General features: G+C 46.1%; 1 protein-coding gene across 1 annotated transcript in view; it reads left to right on the top strand.

The window, feature by feature from the left end:
- The window catches only part of LOC143764746 (visinin-like), a 143,591-nt gene that overhangs the window by 92,521 nt on the left and 23,423 nt on the right, over positions 1-27,647 (top strand). The gene's annotated exons all lie outside the window — the stretch shown is intronic.

Raw genomic sequence — 27,647 nt, 5'->3', positions numbered from 1 at the left:
TGTCAATACAAAGGAAAATCACACCTGAGGGACGTTTTAATGGTCACAGAGGACACATTTTAGACGTGTTCAGTTCCACGAGTGCAAGGAGAATAAGTTTCTGAGCCACCTTGCACACATGCAGCATTACTGCTGTACAAGGTGGCTGTAAAACATAGAAACACCTGGGGGAGGGGGGACAGGTTCCCTTCAATTTCAGTTCTTGTGTCTGCGTGGCGGTCGCAGGACACGTTGCCGGCTACACAGCAGGGGAACAGCTGGCGGTGCTGAACCCCACTGACACATTGGCTGGTGTTTTTCTCTGTGCAGCTAGCACATCTGGGCCAAAACTGGCGGTGTTAGAGCCCAGGGTCAGCAGGAGGAGCAGGGGGAGCAGAGTGTAGGCCGAAGCCTGCACTGGAGCAAGTTGAAAGGAAACCTTTAACCCCCCCCCCAGGCGTTTGTAGCTGAAAGAGCCATTGTGTACAGCACTAATGCTGGAAAAGATAAACTTAGCTCTTTTAATTATGGTCCTTGCACATGCTGAACCTAACACTTATGAAATGTGTCCCCTCACAGCGTTAAACCGTCCGGTAGGTGGAACTTTCCTTTGTCGTGTGACGCAGCACAGCCATCATCTTTACCCCCTTGGCGCCGTGCGCCGCCTCCTCAGCGTTGTTTGAATCTGTCCCGGAGCCTGCGCTGTTAGGTTAGCCCTTGGCCATGCACACATGTTGCGCTGCCCGTCTTCTGACATCATTTGGTGTCAGGCTGGCTGCGCCTGTGCGGGTGCGCTGGCCGAGATCCCGTCTCGCAGTGTCGTCTAATGTAATCCCACCGCGGGCCTGTTATCCGTGGCCATGCGCAGTGCATATCCTCGCCTCTCACTCCCCTCCCTACGGCTTCTTCAGACTGTGCGGTGTCACGGCCGTGGCATGCTATTAGGGATCAGCTGACAGAAGTCAGCTTCTGCTCCCTCTTTGTGCAGAGCCTCCACCACTGCCTGGACGCACTGAGCTGCTTTGGAATGCACTAGCAGCACTTCTCTCAGTTGGAATGGAGAAGATGATGGAATTCACCAGTGTGTCTTGGTACTCCCGCATTTTTCGCTCCCGGTTCAACGGTGTGATGAGGCTTTCTACGTTGTCCCGGTAGCGAGGATTGAGGAGGGTGAACACCCAATAATCAGACATGTTGAGAATGTGGGCGATGCGGCGGTCATTTCTCAGGCACTGCAGCATGTAATCCACCATGTGCTGCAGACTGCCAACTGCCCAAGAAACGCTGTCCCCTGCTGGAGGCGTGATCTCTGCCCGCTCGTCATCACCCCACCCTCGCTGTACACACTGAGTACTGGACAATTGTGTAACTCCCTCCTCTGGACGGATGTCTTCCTCCTCCATTGACTCCTCCTCATCCTCCTCACAAACTGTCCCCTGCCTACGCGTTTGTGAGGAACCACGTGGCGCTGACTGTCCAGAAGATGATGGAAATGCTGAATCCTCATCCTCCACCTCTTCCACAACATCATCCCTTAGCGCTTGCAGTGATTTTTCAAGCAGGCAGATAAGGGGGACAGTCATGCTGACTAGTGCATCATCTGCACTCGCCATCCGCGTGGAATAATCAAAGGGACGCAAAACCTGGCAGACGTCATTCATAGTGGCCCACTCTGTGGTTGTGAAGTCTGTACGGCGCTGAATGCGACTTCTTTGCGCCTGAAGCAGCTGGTACTCCATTACAGCTTGCTGCTGCTCACACAACCGCTCCAACATATGTAACGTGGAATTCCACCTGGTAGGTAGGTCACATATGATGCGATGTTCCGGCAGGCGGTGTCGGCGCTGCAGAGCCGCAATGCGCGCTTTTGCCGTGCTGGAACGCCGCAAGTGAGCACACTCTAGGCGGACCTTGTGCAGCAGTGCATCAAGATCCGGATAGTCCCTCAAAAAGCTCTGCACGACCAAATTGAGCACATGTGCCAGACATGGGATGTGAGTGAGGTTGCCGAGGCCCAGAGCTGCCACCAGATTTCGGCCATTATCACACACTACCATGCCTGGCTGGAGATTCGCTGGCACAAACCACACATCGCTCTCCTGCTTTATGGCATTCCAGAGCTCCTGTGCTGTGTGGCTACGATTCCCCAAAAAAATTAATTTCAAGATGGCCTGTTGACGTTTGGCCACGGCTGTGCTCATGTCGGTCGTAACAGGTACACGTTCATCACGGGTCCATGTGGAGGTGGACTGTGACGGCTCCTGCAGCGATGATTCTGAGGAACTGGTGTAAGAGGAGGAGTCAATGCGTACAGAATGGATTCCTGCAATCCTTGGAGTGGGCAGGACACGTCCTGCGCCACTCGCACGGTCTGTACCCGGCTCAACGACATTAACCCAATGGGCAGTGAGGGAAAGGTATCGCCCCTGTCCATGTTGACTGGTCCACGCATCGGTGGTGAGGTGGACCTTGCTACTGACGGCGTTCAGTAGCGCGTGTTTTATGTGTCCCTCCACATGCTTGTGCAGGGCAGGGACGGCTTGCCTGCTGAAGTAAAAGCGGCTGGGCACATTGTACTGTGGGACTGCCAATGACATCAAGTCACGGAAGCTGTCAGTCTCCACCAGCCTGAATGACAGCATTTCCAGTGACAGAAGTTTGGCAATGCCTGCAGTCAGAGCCTGTGCTCGTGGGTGGTTTGACGAGAAAGGCCGCCTTTTCTCCCATGCCTGTACTACCGATGGCTGTAGACTGGGCTGGGAGTGTGTGGATGACTGGGAAAGTGGTGCTGCGGGTGGAATTACAGCGGGTCTCTGGACAACAGGGCCAGAGGTTCTTCCACGGCGATCCTGGGAGGAAGCCGAACCAGCTGCGTGTGAGCTGGAGGAAGAGGCAACACGAGCTGAAGAGGTGGTAGCTGCCGCTGTTGGTTGGCCTAGCTCTTCAGTGTGTTTTTCTAACTCCGCCGGGTGCCTGGTGCGCACATGTTTCCACATGTTGGAGGTATTGAGGTTGCTGACATTTTTCCCTCTTTTGACTTTTTGATGACACACCTTGCATCTGAGATAGCAAATGTCATCTGCAACTGTGTCAAAAAAGGACCAGGCACTGCAAGTCTTGGGAGCGCCCTTTTTGGCTTTTGGAAGAGACATGCTCCTAACGGGTGCCAAAGCGGAGGCTGCAGGATCCGCAGTCTTCCCCCTCCCTCTCCCTCTTTGGGCCATACGGGGAATCTCTTCCACAGAGCTGCTCCCACCACCTTCTTGTCCCTCACGCCAAGATGGGTCAAGGACCTCATCATCTACACTACCCTCTGCCCCCAACTGCTCCTCCTGGGTAGTCTCAGCAGCAGAGCACGCACCAGTAAGTGGCACCTGAGGGTCATCATCAGCTGATGCGGCCTGCGATGTGGTGACCGGAGCCACTGGCCCACCCGCCTCTTCAGAGGAAGACAGAAAAAGCTGTTGGGCATCACTGCACCCTGCCTCTTCTTCCATTTCTCCAATGCTGCTTGGCTGGCCCCCTGTTTCCAAGCCAAGAGATTCAGAGAACAGAAGTAGAGACGGCTCCTGTCCTGGGCTCTCTGTCTGCCTGGGCAATTTGGCAGGTGGTGAAGAGACAGATGGCTGCTCTCCAGTGCTCTGTGTCTGAGAGGATGTGGCACTAATTGAAGTTGATGCATTAGCTGCCATCCATCCGACAACGGCTTCAATTTGTTCTTCACGCAGCAGCGGTGTACGGCGCTCTGACACAAAGCTGCGCATGAATGACTGTTGCCTGGTGAAAGTGGGTGCTGATGAGTCACCGGTGCCCGCAGCAGGCACAGAATCCCCACGTCCCCTCCCTGCTCCGCGCCCACGCCCACGTGCCTTACTCACTGCCTTCTTCATCTTGGTTGACTGATAAAGATAAGCAGAAAAGTACTAACGGCTTTGTGTGCTTATTCCTGAACAACTCCTCCTAACAGGTATAAGAAACACTAATTTTCTAAAGTGTGGACTAGACTTTAATATGAGCTAATGTGGCCTACACAAATGTAAAGTGGTGTAACTGGTGTGTTTGGTGAACTTTATTATTTATTTATTTTTTGGTGGCTGAACTGACAACAGATAGAGCTGCAGTCACACGAAGACCGTGCAGACAGCCGTAAACGGCGCTGCAAGGCCCAAAAACCCTCCTCTACGTTATCCTATGTAGTGTTTTTCCACAAATTAGCTGGAGACGGGTGGAAAGACACTAATAGGAATTTTTTGAAAAAATGTGCAGCAGCCTGCACTACTTAAAACAAAATGAAAATTGATTTGGCGGTATGACGCAGTGAAGAACCCTGAGCTGGAGACAACCAGGCTATGGCTGCTCACAGACTACAGGGCGAGCTGCAGTCACACGGAGACCGTGCAGACAGCCGTAAACGGCGCTGCAAGGCCCAAAAACCCTCCTCTACGTTATCCTATGTAGTGTTTTTCCACAAATTAGCTGGAGACGGGTGGAAAGACACTAATAGGAATTTTTTGAAAAAATGTGCAGCAGCCTGCACTACTTAAAACAAAATGAAAATTGATTTGGCGGTATGACGCAGTGAAGAACCCTGAGCTGGAGACAACCAGGCTATGGCTGCTCACAGACTACAGGGCGAGCTGCAGTCACACGGAGACCGTGCAGACAGCCGTAAACGGCGCTGCAAGGCCCAAAAACCCTCCTCTACGTTATCCTATGTAGTGTTTTTCCACAAATTAGCTGGAGACGGGTGGAAAGACACTAATAGGATTTTTTTGAATAAATTAGCAGCAGACTACACTACTTGGAAAAAAAAAAATAAAAAAGAACAGTATGAGGCAATGAACCACCCTCCCTGAACTGAATACAACCAGCTATGGATGGCCTATGTGGCTGCACTCAGACTAGAGAGTGGGCTGCACTCACACACACACACACACAGACCTTGCAGATCGCTGTGAAAACAGCGCTACAAGGCAAAAGCAAGGTGAATAGTAGGTGAACACAGCGGTTGCTAAATTAGCCTTTGGAAAGCACAAAGAAGCAAATCGCTATCTCTAAACTGGCCCTCAGTCAGCAAACAGCGTCCTGTCACTAACTGAATTCACAGCAGAGTGATCGCAAAATGGCGCCAGCGACTTTTAAACTGCATCATGACATCATTTCAGCAGCCAATCACAGCCTTGCCAGTAGTTTCATGCCCTCCATGCTAAACAGGATGTGCCCACACTTGGAATCATTCTCATTGGCTGAATTTGTGCATTTTGAATCTGGGAACTTCCGATTCCAGTATCCGATACGCGGCAAGTATCGGAATACCGGTATCGGAATTCCGATACCGCAAGTATCGGCCGATACCCGATACTTGCGGTATCGGAATGCTCAACACTAGTGGTAATCCAAAATTCGAAGATAGCATTATCGCTGCTTCCTAAATTGCTGGCAACCTTTACTTCCTCAACCATTTCCTCCCTGTTGGTAAGAATTAGGTGCAAGACTCCAGATCCTCTTGTTCTTTCTTTTACCTTTTTAAAGATAAAGTTGTCAGCAAGAGAAGATAAGATTTTTTGTTTTCTGGAACCAGTACTATTGCCTGAGAGAGATTCCCAACAAATATCTAGATAGTTAAAATCTCCAATTATCACTATGTCGTACTTTTTTGAGAACAGAGATATCACTTAAAAATAGTTAATCAATATCTTCAGTCTGTCCTGGTGGCTTACATTAAACACCTACTGTAGTGTCATTTCCATTCTTCTCTCCTTGCATTCCTAAACAAACTGTTTCTAGAGAGCTATTTTTCTCTGAATCTTGGATCTCTGTGGAGATACACACTTTCCGAACACACAATGTATTAAAAGGAACCTGTCACCCAGGGCCGGACTGGGACTAAAATTCAGCCCTGGCATTTGAAGTCACACAGGCCCACTTGTCACATGGTGACTATATAATATCTTTGTACACTTGTAGGCTACAAGAAGTGAGGGGAGTGTAACACGACTATATAACATATAATTACAGCTGTATCCAGCATTACAGCTCAGCCCCCATAGAATGTAATACAGCACAGCCCCCATAGAATGTAATACAGCCAGCCCCCATAGACTATAAGCACAGCCCCATAGAATGTAATGCTGCACAGCCCCCATAGAATGTAATGCAGCACAGCCCCCATAGAATGTAATACAGCACAGGCCCATAGAATGGAATGCAGCATAGCCCCATAGAATATAATGCAGCACAGGCCCATAGAATGGAATGCAGCACAGGCCCATAGAATGGAATGCAGCACAGGCCCATAGAACACAATGCAGCACAGGCCCATAGAATATAATGCAGCACAGGCCCATAGAATGGAATGCAGCACAGCCCCATAGAATATAATGCAGCACAGCCCCATAGAATATAATGCAGCACAGCCCCATAGAATATAATGCAGCACAGCCCCATAGAATATAATGCAGCATAGGCCCATAGAAAATAATGCAGCACAGCCCCATAGAATATAATGCAGCACAGACCCATAGAATATAATGCAGCACAGGCCCATAGAATATAATGCAGCACAGGCCCATAGAATATAATGCAGCACAGGCCCATAGAATGGAATGCAGCCAGCCCCATAGAATATAATGCAGCAGAGGCCCATAGAATGGAATGCAGCCAGCCCCATAGAATATAATGCAGCAGAGGCCCATAGAATGGAATGCAGCCAGCCCCATAGAATATAATGCAGCAGAGGCCCATAGAATGGAATGCAGCACAGGCCCATAGAATGGAATGCAGCACAGGCCCATAGAATACAATGCAGCACAGGCCCAAAGAATACAATGCAGCACAGGCCCATAGAATATAATGCAGCACAGGCCCATAGAATGGAATGCAGCACAGCCCCATAGAATATAATGCAGCACAGCCCCATAGAATATAATGCAGCACAGGCCCATAGAATATAATGCAGCACAGGCCCATAGAATATAATGCAGCACAGGCCCATAGAATGGAATGCAGCACAGCCCCATAGAATATAATGCAGCAGATGCCCATAGAATGGAATGCAGCCAGCCCCATAGAATATAATGCAGCAGAGGCCCATAGAATGGAATGCAGCCAGCCCCATAGAATATAATGCAGCACAGGCCCATAGAATGGAATGCAGCACAGCCCCATAGAATATAATGCAGCAGAGGCCCATAGAATGGAATGCAGCCAGCCCCATAGAATGGAATGCAGCCAGCCCCATAGAATATAATGCAGCAGAGGCCCATAGAATACAATGCAGCACAGGCCCATAGAATATAATGCAGCCAGCCCCATAGAATGGAATGCAGCCAGCCCCATAGAATATAATGCAGCACAGGCCCATAGAATGGAATGCAGCCAGCCCCATAGAATATAATGCAGCAGAGGCCCATAGAATGGAATGCAGACAGCCCCATAGAATATAATGCAGCACAGGCCCATAGAATGGAATGCAGCACAGCCCCATAGAATATAATGCAGCAGAGGCCCATAGAATGGAATGCAACACAGCCACCCCCCCCCCCCAATAGCTCCACAATCCAGTCATCACTCATTGATAAAAAAAAACAAAAAACACTCTACTCACCTTTCCTCCTGCCCCGCGCTGCTCTGGCTCTGGTCTCAGCAGTCGCAGTCTGCCCGCCCGGTCACACAGCAGGTGCGCGATGATATGACATCAGCAGTGTCAGCGGCAGGCAGAGCGGGGAATGATGGGAGAGGAAGCGTCAGCTCTCTCCTCCATCATTGCATTCAACTGTACCGGCAGACGCCGGTATAGTTGAATGCGGGGCCGGGAGTGCGCCGACAGCGGGGAGAGTGTGCCGACAGCGGCACACTCGAGCGGCCCACTACTGCCACCGGCCCTTCTGGCATTTGCCAGAACTGCCAGATGGCCAGTCCGGCCCTGCTGTCACCCCCAAAATGGAAGATGAGCTAAAGGTACCGTCACACTTAGCGACGCTGCAGCGATATAGACAACGATGCCGATCGCTGCAGCGTCGCTGTTTGGTCGCTGGAGAGCTGTCACACAGACCGCTCTCCAGCGACCAACGATGCCGAGGTCCCCGGGTAACCAGGGTAAACTGTTGTGAATTTGCTTTTTGCTCCCTCTAGTGGTTACTAGTTTTTTGACTCTGGTTTTTCTGTCATTCCTTTTATCCGCACCTGGGTCGTTAGTTAGGGGTGTTGCTATATAAGCTCCCTGGACCTTCAGTTCAATGCCTGGCAACGTAGTTATCAGAGCTAGTCTGCTGTGCTCTTGTCTACTGATCCTGGTTCCGGTTATATCAGCTAAGTTTGCTTTTTGCTTTTTGCTTTTTGTTTTGGTTTTGTATTTTTGTCCAGCTTGTTCCCAATCTATATCCTGACCTTTGCTGGAAGCTCTAGGGGGCTGGTGTTCTCCCCCCGGACCGTTAGACGATTCGGGGGTTCTTGAATTTCCAGTGTGGATTTTGATAGGGTTTTTGTTGACCATATAAGTTACCTTTCTTTATTCTGCTATCAGTAAGCGGGCCTCTCTGTGCTAAACCTGGTTCATTTCTGTGTTTGTCATTTCCTCTTACCTCACCGTTATTATTTGTGGGGGCTTCTATCCAGCTTTGGGGTCCCCTTCTCTGGAGGCAAGAAAGGTCTTTGTTTTCCTCTACTAGGGGTAGTTAGATTCTCCGGCTGGAGCGTGTCATCTAGAATCATCGTAGGAATGATCCCCGGCTACTTCTAGTGTTGGCGTTAGGAGTAGATATATGGTCAACCCAGTTACCACTGCCCTATGAGCTGGATTTTTGTATTCTGCAGACTTCCACGTTCCTCTGAGACCCTCGCCATTGGGGTCATAACAGTTTGCCAGGCCAGTATTAAATGTTTAATGCATTGCAGAAGAGGGATTATAAGAAAGAAGATTCTGAGTTTTTTTTTTTTTTTTCTTCTTCCCCTTTACCTCAGAGTGGCTATGCTTGCTGCAGACATGAATGTCCAGACCTTGATTACAAGTGTGGACCAGCTGGCTACTCGTGTGCAGGGCATACAAGACTATGTTATCAGAAATCCTAGGTCAGAACCTAAAATACCGATTCCTGAACTGTTTTCAGGACACAGGTTACCATGTGCATGACTCCTGAACACCGCGAGGTGATACATTTCCTGGTTTTACATAAAATGCATGATTTGGTTGTTTTAGGGCTGCCATGGTTACAGACCCATAATCCAGTCCTGGACTGGAAGGCTATGTCAGTGTCAAGTTGGGGCTGTCGTGGTATTCATGGGGATTCCCTGCCTGTGTCTATTGCTTCTTCTACGCCTTCGGAAGTTCCGGATTATTTGTCTGATTATCAGGATGTCTTCAGTGAGTCTGAGTCCAGTGCACTGCCTCCTCATAGGGACTGTGACTGTGCTATAGATTTGATCCCAGGCAGTAAATTTCCTAAGGGAAGACTGTTTAATCTATCGGTACCTGAACATACCGCTATGCGTTCATATATCAAGGAGTCTCTGGAGAAAGGACATATTCGTCCGTCTTCTTCCCCTCTTGGTGCGGGATTCTTTTTTGTGGCAAAAAGGGACGGATCTTTGAGACCTTGTATTGATTATCGGCTTTTAAATAAGATCACTGTCAAATTTCAGTATCCTTTACCGCTGTTGTCTGACTTGTTTGCCCGGATTAAAGGTGCCAAGTGGTTCACCAAGATAGACCTTCGTGGTGCGTACAACCTTGTGCGCATTAAGCAAGGTGATGAATGGAAAACCGCATTCAATACGCCCGAAGGTCATTTTGAGTACTTGGTGATGCCTTTTGGGCTCTCCAATGCGCCTTCAGTTTTTCAGTCCTTTATGCATGACATTTTCCGGAGGTATCTGGATAAATTTTTGATTGTTTATCTGGATGATATTTTGGTTTTTTCTGATGATTGGGATTCGCATGTGGAGCAGGTCAGGTTGGTCTTTAAAATTTTGCGTGAAAATTCTTTGTTTGTCAAGGGCTCAAAGTGTCTCTTTGGTGTACAGAAGGTTCCCTTTTTGGGGTTCATTTTTTCCCCTTCTGCTGTGGAGATGGACCCAGTCAAGGTCCGAGCTATTCTTGATTGGACTCAGCCCTCGTCAGTTAAGAGTCTTCAGAAGTTCTTGGGTTTCGCTAACTTCTACCGTCGTTTTATCGCTAATTTTTCTAGCATTGTGAAACCTTTGACGGATATGACCAAGAAGGGCTCCGATGTAGCTAACTGGGCTCCTGCTGCCGTGGAGGCTTTCCAGGAGTTGAAACGCCGGTTTACTTCGGCGCCTGTTTTGTGCCAGCCCGATGTCTCACTTCCCTTTCAGGTTGAGGTGGATGCTTCAGAGATTGGAGCAGGGGCCGTTTTGTCGCAGAGAGGCCCTGGTTGCTCTGTTATGAAACCTTGTGCCTTTTTCTCTAGGAAGTTTTCGCCTGCCGAGCGAAATTATGATGTGGGCAATCGGGAGTTGTTGGCCATGAAATGGGCATTTGAGGAGTGGCGTCATTGGCTCGAGGGTGCTAAGCATCGTGTGGTGGTCTTGACTGATCACAAAAATCTGATGTATCTCGAGTCTGCTAAACGCCTTAATCCGAGACAGGCCCGCTGGTCATTGTTTTTCTCCCGCTTTGATTTTGTTGTCTCGTATTTACCAGGTTCAAAGAATGTGAAGGCCGATGCTCTTTCTAGGAGCTTTGTGCCTGATGCTCCTGGAGTCGCTGATCCTGTTGGTATTCTTAAAGATGGAGTTATCTTGTCAGCTATTTCTCCGGATCTGCGACGTGTGTTGCAGAGATTTCAGGCTGATAGGCCTGAGTCTTGTCCACCTGACAGACTGTTTGTCCCGGATAAGTGGACCAGCAGAGTCATTTCCGAGGTTCATTCCTCGGTGTTGGCAGGTCACCCGGGAATTTTTGGCACCAGAGATCTGGTGGCCAGGTCCTTTTGGTGGCCTTCCTTGTCAAGGGATGTGCGGTCATTTGTGCAGTCCTGTGGGACTTGTGCTCGAGCTAAGCCTTGCTGTTCTCGTGCCAGCGGTTTGCTCTTGCCCTTGCCTGTCCCGAAGAGACCTTGGACACATATCTCCATGGATTTCATTTCTGATCTTCCGCTATCTCAGGGCATGTCCGTTATCTGGGTGATATGTGATCGCTTCTCCAAGATGGTCCATTTGGTTCCTTTGCCTAAGCTGCCTTCCTCTTCCGATCTGGTTCCTGTGTTTTTCCAGAACGTGGTTCGTTTGCACGGCATCCCTGAGAATATTGTGTCAGACAGAGGATCCCAGTTCGTTTCCAGGTTCTGGCGATCCTTTTGTAGTAGGATGGGCATTGATTTGTCGTTTTCGTCTGCTTTCCATCCTCAGACTAATGGACAGACGGAGCGAACCAATCAGACTTTGGAGGCTTATTTGAGGTGTTTTGTCTCTGCTGATCAGGACGATTGGGTGACATTCTTGCCGTTGGCTGAGTTTGCCCTTAATAATCGGGCTAGTTCCGCCACCTTGGTTTCGCCTTTTTTCTGCAACTCTGGTTTCCATCCTCGCTTTTCTTCGGGTCATGTGGAGCCTTCTGACTGTCCTGGGGTGGATTCTGTGGTGGATAGGTTGCAGCGGATCTGGAGTCATGTGGTGGACAACTTGAAGTTGTCACAGGAGAGGGCTCAGCGCTTTGCCAACCGCCGCCGCGGTGTGGGTCCCCGACTACGCGTTGGGGATTTGGTATGGCTTTCTTCCCGCTTTGTTCCTATGAAGGTCTCCTCTCCCAAATTTAAACCTCGTTTTATTGGGCCTTACAAGATATTGGAAATCCTTAATCCTGTATCTTTTCGTCTGGATCTTCCTGTGTCGTTTGCTATTCACAATGTATTTCATAGGTCCTTGTTGCGGCGGTACATTGTGCCTGTAGTTCCTTCTGCTGAGCCTCCTGCTCCGGTGTTGGTTGAGGGCGAGTTGGAGTACGTGGTGGAGAAGATCTTGGATTCTCGCCTCTCCAGGCGGAGGCTTCAGTACCTGGTCAAGTGGAAGGGCTATGGTCAGGAGGATAATTCCTGGGTGGTCGCCTCTGATGTTCATGCGGCCGATTTAGTTCGTGCCTTTCATGCCGCTCATCCTGATCGCCCTGGTGGTCGTGGTGAGGGTTCGGTGACCCCTCACTAAGGGGGGGGTACTGTTGTGAATTTGCTTTTTGCTCCCTCTAGTGGTTACTAGTTTTTTGACTCTGGTTTTTCTGTCATTCCTTTTATCCGCACCTGGGTCGTTAGTTAGGGGTGTTGCTATATAAGCTCCCTGGACCTTCAGTTCAATGCCTGGCAATGTAGTTATCAGAGCTAGTCTGCTGTGCTCTTGTCTACTGATCCTGGTTCCGGTTATATCAGCTAAGTTTGCTTTTTGCTTTTTGCTTTTTGTTTTGGTTTTGTATTTTTGTCCAGCTTGTTCCCAATCTATATCCTGACCTTTGCTGGAAGCTCTAGGGGGCTGGTGTTCTCCCCCCGGACCGTTAGACGGTTCGGGGGTTCTTGAATTTCCAGTGTGGATTTTGATAGGGTTTTTGTTGACCATATAAGTTACCTTTCTTTATTCTGCTATCAGTAAGCGGGCCTCTCTGTGCTAAACCTGGTTCATTTCTGTGTTTGTCATTTCCTCTTACCTCACCGTTATTATTTGTGGGGGGCTTCTATCCAGCTTTGGGGTCCCCTTCTCTGGAGGCAAGAAAGGTCTTTGTTTTCCTCTACTAGGGGTAGTTAGATTCTCCGGCTGGAGCGTGTCATCTAGAATCATCGTAGGAATGATCCCCGGCTACTTCTAGTGTTGGCGTTAGGAGTAGATATATGGTCAACCCAGTTACCACTGCCCTATGAGCTGGAATTTTGTATTCTGCAGACTTCCACGTTCCTCTGAGACCCTCGCCATTGGGGTCATAACAGTAAACATCGGGTTGCTAAGCGCAGGGCCGCGCTTAGTAACCCGATGTTTACCCTGGTTACCAGTGTAAAATGTAAATAAAACAAACAGTACATACTCACCTTCGCGTCCCCGGCGTCCGCTTCCCTGCACTGACTGAGCGCCGGCCCTAACAGCAGAGCGGTGACGTCACCGCTGTGCTGTACTTTCACTTTACGGCCGGCGCTCAGTCAGTGCAGGAAGCGGACGGCGGGGGACGCGAAGGTGAGTATGTACTGTTTGTTTTTTTACATTTTACACTGGTAACCAGGGTAAACATCCGGTTACTAAGCGCGGCCCTGCGCTTAGCAACCCGATGTTTACCCTGGTTACCAGTGTGAAACATCGCTGGTATTGTTGCTTTTGCTGTCAAACACAACGATACACGGCGATCTGACGACCAAATAAAGTTCTGAACTTTCTTCAACGACCGGCGATATCACAGCAGGATCCTGATCGCTGCTGCCTGTCACACTCAACGATATCGCTAGCCAGGACGCTGCAACGTCACGGATCGCTAGCGATATCGTTTAGTGTGAAGGTACCTTAAGGCCACCGGCATCAGGGGCTTATCTACAGCATTCTGTAATGCTGTAGATAAGCCCCAGATGTATCCTGAAAGATGAGAAAAAGAGGTTAGATTATACTCACCCAGGGGCGTTGCCACTGCGGTCCGGTCCGATGGGTGTCGTGGTTCGGTCCGGGGCCTCCTATCTTCTTACGATGACGTCTTCTTGTCTTCACGCTGTGGCTCCGGCGTACTTTGTTTGCTCTGTTGAGGGAAGAGCAAAGTACTGCAGTGCCAGGCGCCAGGAAAGGTCAGAGAGGCCTGGCGCCTGTGCACTGCAGTACTTTGCTCTGCCTTCAACATGGCAGACAAAGTATGCCTGTGCCGGAGCTGCAGCCTGAAGACAAGAAGAGGACGTCATCCTATGAAGATGGGAGGCCCTGGACCGGACCGCGATGCCCATCGGATCAAACTGCCAGCCCAGGTGAGTATAATCTAACTTCTTTTTCTCATCTTTCAAGATACATCGGGGGCTTATCTACAGCATTCCAGAATGCTGTAGATAAGCCCCTGATGGTGGTGGGCTTAGCTCATCTTTCATTTTGAGGGTGACAGGTTCCCTTTAAGCCTGTTTTTAATAAATAAGTTGTAGCCTTCAGGGTTTGTATTACAATCATCCGACCAAGTTTTAGTGATGCCTATGACATCATATCTCTCTTCCTGTGTTGGCAACTCCAATTCTCTTTATTTGTTTCCCATGCTCTCTGCATTTGTATAGACACATTTTACTTTGTAGTATGTTTCTTTTGCTCCTGTATTTTAATTCAGAATTGCTCACGACCACCACTCTACTCTCCTTCTTTACCACAGCGCTTCTGATTGCTTAATGGAATGTTCTTTGTGGGCAAAGCACATTTTTGATGTGTATCTTCATAGTTGTCCTGTGTGAGAGCCTGTGTGTTCTTCAGCAGTATGGGTGCTGACACCCTCTTCATCCTTCATCGGGTGCTTCTCTGTGAACATCTGAATAGTTTATGCTACTCTGTGATTAGCTTCCTCAAAAATGCTGAAAAATTCTTCTCTTGCAACATTCTGAAGAGACTTTTCTGCCGAATTTCAGTGTAGCTATTCTCTCCTGAAGAATTTGCACCTTTTCCTCTGAGAAATCCACCAGGAACATGCAAATTATCTCACTCAAGCTTTAATTTGATGATTTCCTTAAAGCAGTTTGATCCAGCTACACCCAAAGATTTTCAGACTCATGGCAACTAGACTGTGGAGACCTGGGTGTCGTAACCAGTGCCTTCCCCCTCCCATCAATCCCGTAATTAAACACACACAGTCCTAGGTGGGTTGAACAGGTCGGTCACAGTTTATTAATTAAATAAGCTGAGAAAGGCAATTACATATCGTAACGGGCTCTCGCGCCGAGCTCCTGTCCGTGATCGACAGGGGAATTGGCCCAACGAGCGGTTACGACCTTTGCCCTCCTCCGCTTCTTCCGCTGTGACTTAATGAAAATTACCAAGTTATTCATATCAGCATACATATATATACCTTTTTTTATTTTTTTATTATCATACTAGAAATGAAAAACAAAAATGTACATTATCCCTCAGGTTAGTATCGTCATTAGCCTTTAAAAGGGAGGGAGGGTGGGACAAAAGCTTCCAGGTGTCCGCCGGGAGGAAAAGAGAGAATTCCCGGCCGGGCACCTGGATTTAACCCCTGTAGGAGTGGACGTAGGACCCCTCACCTCTAGTGACCACTGGCCGGCCGGGGGTCTTCTAATTAGTGCATCACTAGGGGGGGGAAGTGATGCTAGGGGGGAACTGGCACTGACATCCTTTAATGCTGCTCTATCTGTGTGCTCCCCAGTCAGAGACGCGCACCTTATGCAGTACCGCGTCTGCCATTCAACTCTTCCCAAAATGCACCGGGAGTATTCATATCTCCCTCAAACTTTAATTCCTGGTTTATCAATGAAAAATATTTTTCTTCAAGTATTCTACAAATTACAACCTATTCTCATATTCCCTAATAGCTCACTGTAACGTTAGGTGATTCCCAAGTGAAAGGTTAGAATCGAGGAGTACTGATGAAAAAGATTTCCCAAGAAAAGGGAAACAGCATCATCCAGCTCATCGAAAGCGGTCTGTTGGCCATGAAAATTACCAAACTGCATCATGTGAGTATCAACAGTTGGAAGAATATGAAATGAAGTATGTCCATTCATTCAAAAGCCAAGAGGTGGATGTCCAGGCAAAATATCAGGGTCAACAAATTGGCTCATCACAAGGTCTATTCTATCAGTTCTGGTGCGACAAATAGGGCAGTGGAGGTTGCTCGTATGCAACATAATACTGAGATAAGCCAGAAAAATAGATGTGCAAGCTGGTGGTGTATTTCACTTGTGCTGCTGGTAACACTCAAGGCAGAGGTAAAATCCAAAAGGTTTAATGTTACAGGTTTTAAACCTTTTGGATTTTACCTCTGCCTTGAGTGTTATCAGCCGCGCAAATAAAATACAGTACAGACCAAAAGTTTGGACACACCTTCTCATTTAAAGATTTTTCTGCATTTTCATGACTATGAAAATTGTAAATTCACACTGAAGGCATCAAAACTATGAATTAACACATGTGGAATTATATACTTAACAAAAAAGTGTGACACAGCTGAAAATATGTCTTAAATTCTAGGTTCTTCAAAGAAGCCACCTTTTGGTTTGATGACTGCTTTGCACACACTTGGCATTCTCTTGATGAGCTTCAAGAGGTAGTCACAGGAAATGGTTTTCACTTCACAGGTGTGCCCTGTCAGGTTTAATAAGTGGGATTTCTTGCCTTATAAATGGGGTTGGGACCATCAGTTGTGTTGAGCAGTAGTCTGGTGGATACACAACTGATAGTCCTACTGAATAGACTGTTAGAATTTGTATTATGGCAAGAAAAAAGCAGCTAAGTAAAGAAAAACAAGTGGCCATCATTACTTTAAGAAATGGAGGTCAGTCAGTCCGAAAAATTGGGAAAACTTTGAAAGTGTCCCCAAGTGCAGTTGCAAAAACCATGAAGTGCTACAAAGAAACTGGCACACATGAGGACGCCCCAGGAAAGGGAGACCAAGAGTCACCTCTGCTTCTGAGGATAAGTTTATCTGAGTCACCAGCCTCAGAAATCGCAGGATAACAGCAGCTCAGATTAGAGACCAGGTCAATGCCACACAAAGTTCTAGCAGCAGACACATCTATACAACCACTGTTAAGAGGAGACTTTGTGCAGCAGGCCTTCATAGTAAAATAGCTGCTAGGAAACCACTGCTAAGGACAGGCAACAAGCAGAAGAGACTAGTTTGGGCTAAAGAACACAAGGAATGGACATTAGACCAGTGGAAATCTGTGCTTTGGTCTAATGAGTCCAAATTTGAGATCTTTGGTTCCAACCACCGTGTCTTTGTGCGAAGCAGAAAAGGTGAACGGATAGACTCTACATGCCTGGTTCCCGCCGTGAAGTATGGAGGAGGAGGTGTGATGGTGTGGGGGTGCTTTGTTGGTGACACTGTTAGGGATTTATTCAAAATTGATGGCATACTGAACCAGCAAAGCTTCCACAGCATCTTGCAGCGGCATGCTATTCCATCCGGTTTGCGTTTTCAACAGGACAATGACCCCAAACACACCTCCAGGCTGTGTAAGGGCTATTTGACCAAGAAGGAGAGTGATGGGGTGCTATGCCAGATGACCTGGCCTCCACAGTCATTAGACCTGAACCCAATCGAGATGGTTTGGGGTGAGCTGGACCGCAGAGTGAAGGCAAAAGGGCCAACAAGTGCTAAGCATCTCTGGGAACTCCTTCAAGATTGTTGGAAGACCATTTCAGGTGACTACCTCTTGAAGCTCATCAAGAGAATGCCAAGAGTGTGCAAAGCAGTCATCAAAGCAAAAAGTGGCTACTTTGAAGAACCTAGAATATAAGACATATTTTCAGTTGCTTCACACTTTTTTGTTAAGTATGTATTAATTCATAGTTTTGATGCCTTAAGTGTGAATTTACTATTATCATAGTCATGAAAATAGAGAAAAATCTTTAAATAAGAAGGTGTGTCCAAACTTTTGGTCTGTACTGTATACCACCGGCTTGCACATCTATTTTTCTGGCTTTTCTCTGATCGGTGTCTTGTTGCAGCTGTATATATGCCTGTTTCATGTTGCTAGCTTGCAACCATATCAGGTGAGTGGTCCTACATCTCTTACTTATCTGCATCATCAAATAAGACCCTATTGCGCTTGTTGTCTCCTAGTTTTCTCTCCACTGATAATACTGAGATGACAGACGTCCATGCAAGCATCTTGTGATGCATGTTACATAAGTCTGGAATGGTGGCCTGAGAAAATGTAAAGAAGCCTCGACTTCAATGTGTCATAAGAAGCGTTGGCTCAAGTTTGCAAAGAAAGTACGAAAAGTGGACAGTAAAAGATTGGAAACAGGTGATTTGGAACAATGAGAAGAAAGTCAATAATCTAGGCTCTGATGGGTGCAATTGGGTCTGGAAGAAAAAAGGAAAAAGGGGCTAATGGATTGAGAAATTGAAGAAGCTGTCAAGTATGGTGCAGGAAGCACGATGACATAGGGTTGTTTCACAACCAAAGGCGTTGAATACTTGACCAGGATCAATGGTGGTCTGAATGCTGAGTATGCTACAAGATGAGTTACTTTGTACACTTCGAGTACTATGGGTATGAAAAATACGACCTACTGTTCCAGTAGTAAACTCCCTAAGCATACATTGAGATTGTCGAAGAAATGGTTCAACAATGATGAAGTAGAGGTGCTGGATTCCCTTACATAGTCCTCAGACCTCAACCAAATTGAATACTTTTGGAAAGAGTAGAAGAAAAGGTTGTATACATACACAAGTGAGACAAGCAGTATACACCAACTTTGGTAACGTGTAGAAGAGATCTGGGATCAGATTTTAGTTAACACATGTTTGAATCTGAACATGCCCAGAAGGATTCAGGCAATGTTGAAAGCTAAAGGTGGGTTTACAAAATATGAACAAAATAATACAAAATAAAAATTTAGATTTTTAGGAGCAGACCAGTAACAATTAAGTGACATGGCAAAGATCTGCATAACTAATCATATGCTAAATAGTTGCAAGTCAAATTTAGGTATGAAATAGCCAAGGTGATTGTCTATAAAATGACGGTAGTCTCATGTTCGCGGTAGTGGATTGTGAAATATCGAACCTGAAAGTCAAAATTTCAAAATATTGTTACCGTTTTGCTCGTTGGTGCATACACCAGTCAGCTTAACATCCACTGTGGGAAAATATTTGAGGAGCTTGAAGGTGATTGAATACAGGGAGTCTGTGGTAGAAAATAATAATATAAGTGATAGTCAGTAGGGATGAGCAAGCACTAAAATGCTCAGGTGCACAAAGCAAGCAATTTCTAAAACTCCTATGCTCATTTTATGTAACAATTATAATTGGAGTCAATGGGAAAGCCAAGCTTATTTCCGCAGACCATGCAAAGAGGGTTGGGGGTCAGTAAAATGTTCAAATCGATGGGAAAAGTGCTGAATGGAAGGAGAGCAGTATGGGCAATGTGGAATCACTTCTGACTCTGATTGCTGCTGAGAACAAAGGAGTAACACTTTTACTCCACTTTAAGAAGTGACAATAAACCATTCCAAACCAATGAAAAACAGCATTTTACAGGCAAAAAAAATGTTAAAAAAACATTTTTTCCTATATAATGACTTTTATATAAGGCCAAATCTTAAAAGGATTTAAAATATATACAGTTGAAGCCAGAAGTTTACATACACTATATAAAAAGATACAAATGTGCATTTTTCTCATCATATGACATAAAATCAGAATAAATCGTTCCTGTTTTAGCTCAATTAGGATTACCATAATTATTAATATTTGCCAAATACCAGAATAATGAGAGAGAAAATGTGTTAGCGCATTTTTATTGCTTACTGCAAAGTCAAAAGTTTGCATACATTAAGATTACTATGCCTTTAAATGATTCTGGACTGCCCATATGATGATGTCATGTGTATGGAAGCTCCTGATAGACTTTTTAGCAATATCTGAGTTAATTAGATATACACTTGTGGATGTATTTAATGCAAACCTTAATCACACTGCTTCTTTGTGTAGCATCATGGGAAAGTCTATAGAAATCAGCCAATATATCAGGAAGAGAATGAGAGAATTGTGGACTTGCACAAGTCTGGCTCATCCTTGGGTACAATTTCAAGATACTTGAAGGTGTCTCGTTTATCTGTACAAACAATTATACGCGAGTACAAACAAAATGGGAATGTCCGGTGTTATGATCCTTAGTCGCTGAGGATCACAGATTGGACTAGCTAAGTTACTGAACATAGAACAAGCTCTAGGGAGGTGGTAACTGGACTGACCGCAAAACCTGATCCTAACCAAACACACTAAAGGTAGCCGGTGAACGTACCTAAATTCCTGGACGTCTCGACGCAGCCTGAGAAACTTGCTACCCCTATAGAGAAAGTAAGACCTCACTTGCCTCAGAGAAATGACCCCAAAGATATAGGAAGCCCCCAACAAATAATAACGGTGAGGTAAGGGGAAAATACAAACGCAGAAATGAAAACAGATTCAGCAAATGAGGCCCACTAATACTAGATAGCAGAAGACAGACAGGGAACTGTGCAGTCAGTAAAAAACCCTATACAAAATATCCACGCTGAGAATACAAGAACCCCCACACCAACTAACGGTGTGAGGGGAGAAACTCAGCCCCCTAGAGCTACCAGCAAGCAAAGAAATCACATATTAGCAAGCTGGACAAGGACAAATAAATAACCAAGAAACATATTGAACTCTGATGAGCAAAAAATAACCAAACAGAAACTTAGCTTCTCTTGGCGAGACTGATAGCGAGGGAATTCAGGAGAGATCAAAATAGCACTGAATACATCGACAGCAGGCAACAACTAATAGTCCAGGTGGGCTAAATAGGAAACCAGCTAACAGATAACGAGACAGCTGATCCAGCCTCAGACCTGCAGAATGACACAAAGAGCCACCAGAGGGAGCCCAAAGCCAGCACTCACACAGTACCACTTGTGACCACAAGAGGGAGCCTAAAAACAGAGTTCACAACAGTCCGGCCATCACACTGCTCAGGAAGGAGAAGGGTTCTATGTCCCAGAGATGAACGCGCTTTGGTTAAACATGTGCATATCAACCCAAGGACAAAAGCAAAAGACCTTGGGAAAATGATGGCGGAAGCTAGTAAGATTGTGTCAATATACACAGTGAAATGAGCACTGTATCAACATGGGCAGAAAAGCCACTCTGACAGGAAGAATCCATTACTCCAAAAGAAACATAAAAAACCAAGACTAATGTTTGCAAATGCACACAGAAACAGAGACCTTAATTTTTAGAGACATGTCCTGTGGTCTGATGAAACTAAAATTGAACTTTTTGGGCATAAGGACCATCATTACGTTTTGTTTGGAAGAAAAAGGAAGAAGCTTGGAAGCCTTTGAACACCATCCCAGCTGTGAAACATGGGGGTGACAGCATCATGTTGTGGAGTTGTTTTGCTGCAGCAGGGACTGGTGCACTTCACAAAATAGAGGGCATCATGAGAAAAGAAGATTATGTGGCAATACTGAAGCAACATCTCAAGAGATCAGCCAGGAAGTTAAAGCTTGGGTGGAAGTGGGTCTTCCAAATGGACAATGACCCAACACATATTGCCAAAATGGTAACAAAGTGGCTAAAGGATAACAAAGTCAATGTTTTGGAGTGAACATCACAAAGCCGTGATCTCAATCCTATTGAAAATTTATGGGCAAAGCTGACTTACAAACCTGGATCACACAAGTCTTGTCAGGAGGAAAGGGCTCAAATTCCGACCAACTAATGTGAGAAGCTTGTGGAAGGATATCCCAAATGTTTGACCCAAATCATTCAGTTTCAGAGTAATGGTACCAAATACTAATGAAATGTATGCAAACTTTTGACTTTGCAGTAAGAAATAAAAATGTATGTAAACATTCTCTCTCATATTTCTGGCATTTGGCAAATATTAATAATTATGGTAATCCTAATTGTCCTAAAATGGTAAAGGTTTATTCTGATTTCATGTCAGATAGTGAGAAAAGCATGCATATGTGTCTTTTTATATAGTGTATGTAAAATTCTAGTTTCAACTGTAATTTATGTAAGCCAAAATAGTTTTTTTTTCAATTAAAAAATGGAAATGTCAGGGTAATTTATGAAGGAAGCAAGAACTGCCAAAAATTATGGATTCAGATACACCCTGTATTAGACGTGAAGGAGGGCCTCATACGCATTCTGTTCAAACTGCCATGTGTTGATACTCCTAGACACATAAAGGCTATGCACTTTTTAGGGGTTATATACCAAAGAAATGTACTCCAGAACATGGAATAGTCTATAGGTGAGCAAAATAATACCGATAAGGGTATGTGCACATGTGGAGTAAAATTTCTGCACCATTTCTGAATCTCTTGGCAGAAAACCACAGCTGCAAAAAAAACACATTTTTGGTGTATTTTTGCCCCACATTTTTTATTGATTTGAGTCAAGTGAATGGTGAAAAATACAGGTCGAAAATGCATTGACATGCTTCAAATTATTTTAAGCACCAAATCTGCAGGTCAAAAATACTCAACGTGTGCATGACACTTGAAGTTTTTCATTCACTTGTCTGTCATCAGGTTTTGTCCGAAATAAGTGCAGAAAAAAACACAACAAAAATGCACCCAATCTGCAACATGTTCACACAGCCTAAATTTTTTAACACGTTTTTTGAGGGTTATACTGTATAGCGATGAAATATACCCAAGAAGATGTAATACCCTATAGATGAGCAATATGATACCGATAAATTTTGAACAAGCTTTTTGAGGTTTCTATAGCAATTAAAAGTACCCAAGAAGATGTAATATCCTATGGGTGAGCAATTACAGTATATACTCAAGTATAAGCTGAGATTTTCAGCCCATATTTTTAGGCTAAAAGTGCCTCTCTCGGCTTATACTATAGTCAGGGAGTTGGCGGGGGAGGGGGAGCGGCAGGAGTGGTGGCAGTCACAACATACTCACCTGCTCCCGGCACAGTCTCAGCACTTCCCTGCTTCTCCGATGGTCTACGCCGCCGGCAGCTCTTCCTGTGTTCAGCGGTCACATGGTACTGCTCATTAAAGTAATGAATATGGACGCGACTCCACTCCCATTGGCGTGCAGTGCATATTCATTACTTTAATTAGCGGTACCATGTGACCGCTGAACACAGAAACAAGTTGCCGGCACGCGCCGGAGACCATCGGAGAAGCAGGGACATACAGAGAGACCGCACCAGAAGGGGGTGAGTATGAAGGGGGAGGGTGAGCCATGCAATATTCAACTGTCCACGTTCCACCGCCGGGTTCTGTCTTCCGCATCCTCTGGCTGTGATGTTCAGGTCAGAGGGCACGATGAGTTGGTTAGTGCGTGCCCACTGCTTGAACAGTCACTGCAGAGACCTGGAAGACACAGCAGCACATGGCGGGGGAACGGGGACAGGTGAATATCACAATTGCGGGGGGCCTGAGCCAGCAGTGAGAGGTGAGTATGTATTTTTTTTTAACGCAGCAGCAGCAGCATGCAGGGCATATTATTCTATGGAGTATCATATGGGGCCATCAACCTTTGTGCAACATTATATGGAGCATAATATTCTATGGGGCTTCTTATGGGGCCATCAACCTTTGTGAAGCATTATATGGGGCATAATATTCTATGGAGCATCTTATGGCACCATCAACCTTTGTGCAGCATTATATGGGGCATAATATTCTATGGAGCATCTTATGGGGCCGTCGTTAACCTTTTATGCAGCATTATATGGGCATCTTTTAATATGGAGCATCTTATGGGGCTCATCATGAACTTTATGGAGCATTATATGGGGCTCCTGATTCAATATGGATATTCAAAAACACAAACCTACTAATGTCTCAATTAATTATACTTAATTTTCTCTATTTTTACTTTTGAAATTTACCAGTAGCTGCTGCATTTCCCACCCAAGGCTTATACTCAAGTCAATAAGTTTTCTCATTTTTTTGTGGCAAAATTAAGGGTCTCGGCTTATACTCGGGTCGGCTTATACTCAAGTATATACGGTAGTATTATTATTATTATTATTTATATAACACCATTGATTCCATGGTGCTGTATATGAGAAGGGGTTACATACAAATTAGCACTATTTTAGAAGACCTCTCCACTTCAGGAAGAAGAGATACAAAGTTTTCCTTGTAGTGTGGGGTTAGCAGGGTGAACAACCAGTACTGTTTTTGGCCAAGATCAATGTAACGTGAGGGTCATGGGAAAGCAGCAGTACATAAAATTGGCCATATGTGCCAAGCTTCATACAGACAACACTTCCATGTCTCCACCATGATAATGCCTCAACATCTACTGCTCCTCCTCCCTCTCTTCCTCCTCATTCCCATCCTCAACCATCCCACTTGGAGAGACGGGAGGATGGTTGCATGGCCACTAGCCTCTGTTGCACAAGCCACCAGTTCCTGTTTCTTTTCTGCTCCTCCTCAGCGTCCACCTCCTCATTGTTACCCAATCTGCGCTGAGTAGTTGAGATGGGGCTGGCTTAGCTACAATATCTCTGCAATCTCTCTACTTGTGGAAATGGTTGCTGAAAAGCTCTAGAAAATCAGGCTATGTTTTCAGACGCTGTTGAACTACCAAGTTGAACAGATGTGCCAAGCATGGTACATGTGTGAACTTGCCCAGCTTCACAGTCGCCACTAGGTTACGCCCATTATCACACACGACCATGCCTGATTGGAGATTCAGCAGCAAAAACCACAGATTTGTCTGGTCTGTTATTCTTTTATAACTCTGCAGCAGTGTGCAAATTGTCTCCTAGGCAAATTAGCTTCAGCAGAGACTGTTGTCGCTTGGCTGAGGCAATGCTGCAGAACTTCCAGCTTCCTCATGATGTGGACGATGTGCTTTGAGATATCACACCAGAGTAGGAGGATGAGGAAGAGCAGTAGGTGCATGAAACTCTGATAGAAGTAGGGCCAGCAAACCTCGGTGTCGGGAGCACATGCACCATGCCAGGGTGTGACTCGACCCCAGCCTCCACAATGTTCACAGTGTGCTGTCAAAGAAATGTAGCATCCCTGCCCACAAGGGCATGTCCACATGTCAATCATTAAGTTGACAATGCCAGTAAGTGCATTGGTTAGGGTATGGGTGATGTTACTGTACACATGCTAGTACAAGGTGGGGTCACTACACTGGAAGAAACAGTGGCTGCTGGGGACCAAATACTGAGGGATGGCTGCCGCCATGAGTCAGCAGAAATTCACCATGTCTACCAGCGTAAATGGCAACATTTCCACAGCAAGCAGTCTGGAAATTTTTCCGTTTAGCATTTGGGCCTGTGAGTGGGTGGCTAGGAACTTTCTTTTACATTCCAAGGCCTGGGGTAGAGATAGGCCTGGGACAAGGATTTGGAAGTGTCTGATGATGGTAAGTCACAATGTGCAAGGACAGGTGCAGGGCAAAAGGCATCTGCACCAGTGTTTTGGACAGGGGATTGGGAAGAGCCAAGTACAAGCGAAGAGGTCCCAATCATGGACCCAGGCATTTGGCCCACCAAGCTGGGTGCTTAGATGACATGTGCCTGATCATGCTGGTGGTGGTTAGATTCTTAGTGGTCAGGTCCCTGCTGATCTTTGCATGGCACAGATTGCAAATGGCCATACTGTTTGTCTCAGAACTCTATTTAAAAAAGTCCCAGACTGGAGAACACCTAACTCTGTGATGGAGAAATTCAGCGGTGTTGGAGTACTGGTAATGCAACCAGAAGAAGCAGCACCAGCAGGTAGCATAGGCTACGTTCACATTTGCGTTGTTGTGCGCAGCGTCCGCGATGCAACGCACAACGCATGCACAACGCATGCACAACGCATGCATAACGCAGCTTTTGTGACGCATGTGTTCATTTTTTTGATGCCAAAAAACTGCATCATGCAGCGTTGTCTGTGCCCTGACAGTTGCGCCAAAAATGACGCATGCGTCACAAAACGCTAGACAATGCATGTCCATGTGCCCCCCATGTTAAATATAGGGGCGCATGACGCATGCGTCGCCGCGGCTGCGCCCGACGCAACGCAAATGTGAACGTAGCCTTAGTCTGGAATAGCCAAGGGTTGGTACACAGGAAAGGCAATGTAGTTAAAGGATAAGCAGGTAGCATAGTCAGGAATAGCCAGGGGTTGGTACACGGTAGCAGTAATTTAGTTAAAGGATCAGCAGGTTGCATTGTCAGGAATAGCCAGGGACCGGTACAAGATAGCAGCAGTATAATCTTGGAATGAAGTAGCAGGTGAAAGGAATCTTGAACAAAAACTGGGAGCTCAAAAATCTCACAAGGATGGAAGTGCAATGCCAGGTTTAAGGAGGGTCTTCAATCAGGGTGGAGCTAATCAGGAACCCAGGGTGGAGACAATAAGGAACTCAGGGTGGAGACAATCAGAAACAACACAGGTACTAGTATCTGAGTTAGCAAGGAACTGTTCAGTGAGCTGAATAGCTCAGAGGGAAGAGATGCCAAGAGGTGCACAAGAGCTGCAGGGATCGAGTCTTGAAATCTAGCCTCGCTCCAGATGCAAGCTTCCCAGGTTGGGTCGGTGACTTCGTCATCCATGTCTGAGAAATGGAAGCCTGCAAAAGTTTTTTAGCAGTTTTAGAGATCAAGGAAATGTACTCCACACTACGGAATAGTGTATGGCTGAGAAATGTAGGCCAGGAAAATGTTTCAATGATTTCTGGGTGTGTTATATAGCACAAAAAAGACCTCAAATCATATAATACTTGACGGATCAAAATATATTCAATTTGATTAGCCCCCAGAAAAAAAAATGCAGCTATATACAGTATTTCCCAATGTACTGCACAGGGCTAATCCCTGTCTACAATGAATGAATAACGGTGATCACATAAAAAATGGGTGTTAGCTGTTAGAAACATTTCTCTCTCTTCTGACATGATGCACATGCAAGAGGAGAGAGAAATGAAGTCCCCAAGCCCCTCCCCCGATATCTCCACTGTTCCTTGGTCCCTCCAGCTCTGTCCCCGGCCCTTCAAAACTCTTTATAGAAATGGTGGGGGCAACAGCGGGGATTTTTCTTATTGGTTAATTTTGATCACTGTGATAGACCCTATCACAATGATCAAAAGCCAATAATTAGTATGTCCCCCTTGTGTCATCCCCTAAGTCAGATTACATTTTTTTATTTTATAATTATTATTTATTTCATTCTTTGCCATTAGGGTTAGGGTAGGGGCTAGGGTTAGGGTTGGGGTTAGCCTAGGGTTAGGGTTGGGGTTAGACTAGGTTTGGGGTTAGGCTAGGTGCTAATTAGTATTGGGGTCACTTGAGCACCCGCGATATTCGATCATTAAGGTCAAAATTAACTCAGTCACTAACAGGTTATATAACTGTTATGACCCCAATGGCGAGGGTCTCAGAGGAACGTGGAAGTCTGCAGAATACAAAGATCCAGCTCATAGGGCAGTGGTAACTGGGTTGACCATATATCTACTCCTAACGCCAACACTAGAAGTAGCCGGGGATCATTCCTACGTTGATTCTAGATGACACGCGCCAGCCGGAGAATCTAGCTACCCCTAGTAGAGGAAAACAAAGACCTTTCTTGCCTCCAGAGAAGGAAACCCCAAAGCTGGATAGAAGCCCCCCACAAATAATAACGGTGAGGTAAGAGGAAATGACAAACACAGAAATGAACCAGGTTTAGCACAGAGAGGCCCGCTTACTGATAGCAGAATAAAGAAAGGTAACTTATATGGTCAACAAAAACCCTATCAAAATCCACACTGGAAATTCAAGAACCCCCGAACCGTCTAACGGTCCGGGGGGAGAACACCAGCCCCCTAGAGCTTCCAGCAAAGGTCAGGATATAGATTTGGAACAAGCTGGACAAAAATACAAAACCAAAACAAATAGCAAAAAGCAAAAGGCAGACTTAGCTGATATAACTGGAACCAGGATCAGTAGACAAGAGCACAGCAGACTAGCTCTGATAACTACATTGCCAGGCATTGAACTGAAGGTCCAGGGAGCTTATATAGCAACACCCTTAACT

Source organism: Ranitomeya variabilis, chromosome 4 (assembly GCF_051348905.1).
Source record: "Ranitomeya variabilis isolate aRanVar5 chromosome 4, aRanVar5.hap1, whole genome shotgun sequence".
In the NCBI taxonomy this organism is placed as follows: Eukaryota; Metazoa; Chordata; class Amphibia; order Anura; family Dendrobatidae; genus Ranitomeya; species Ranitomeya variabilis.
Note: the sequence above shows the minus strand (reverse complement) of the source record. Positions and strands in the feature narration are given on the sequence as shown.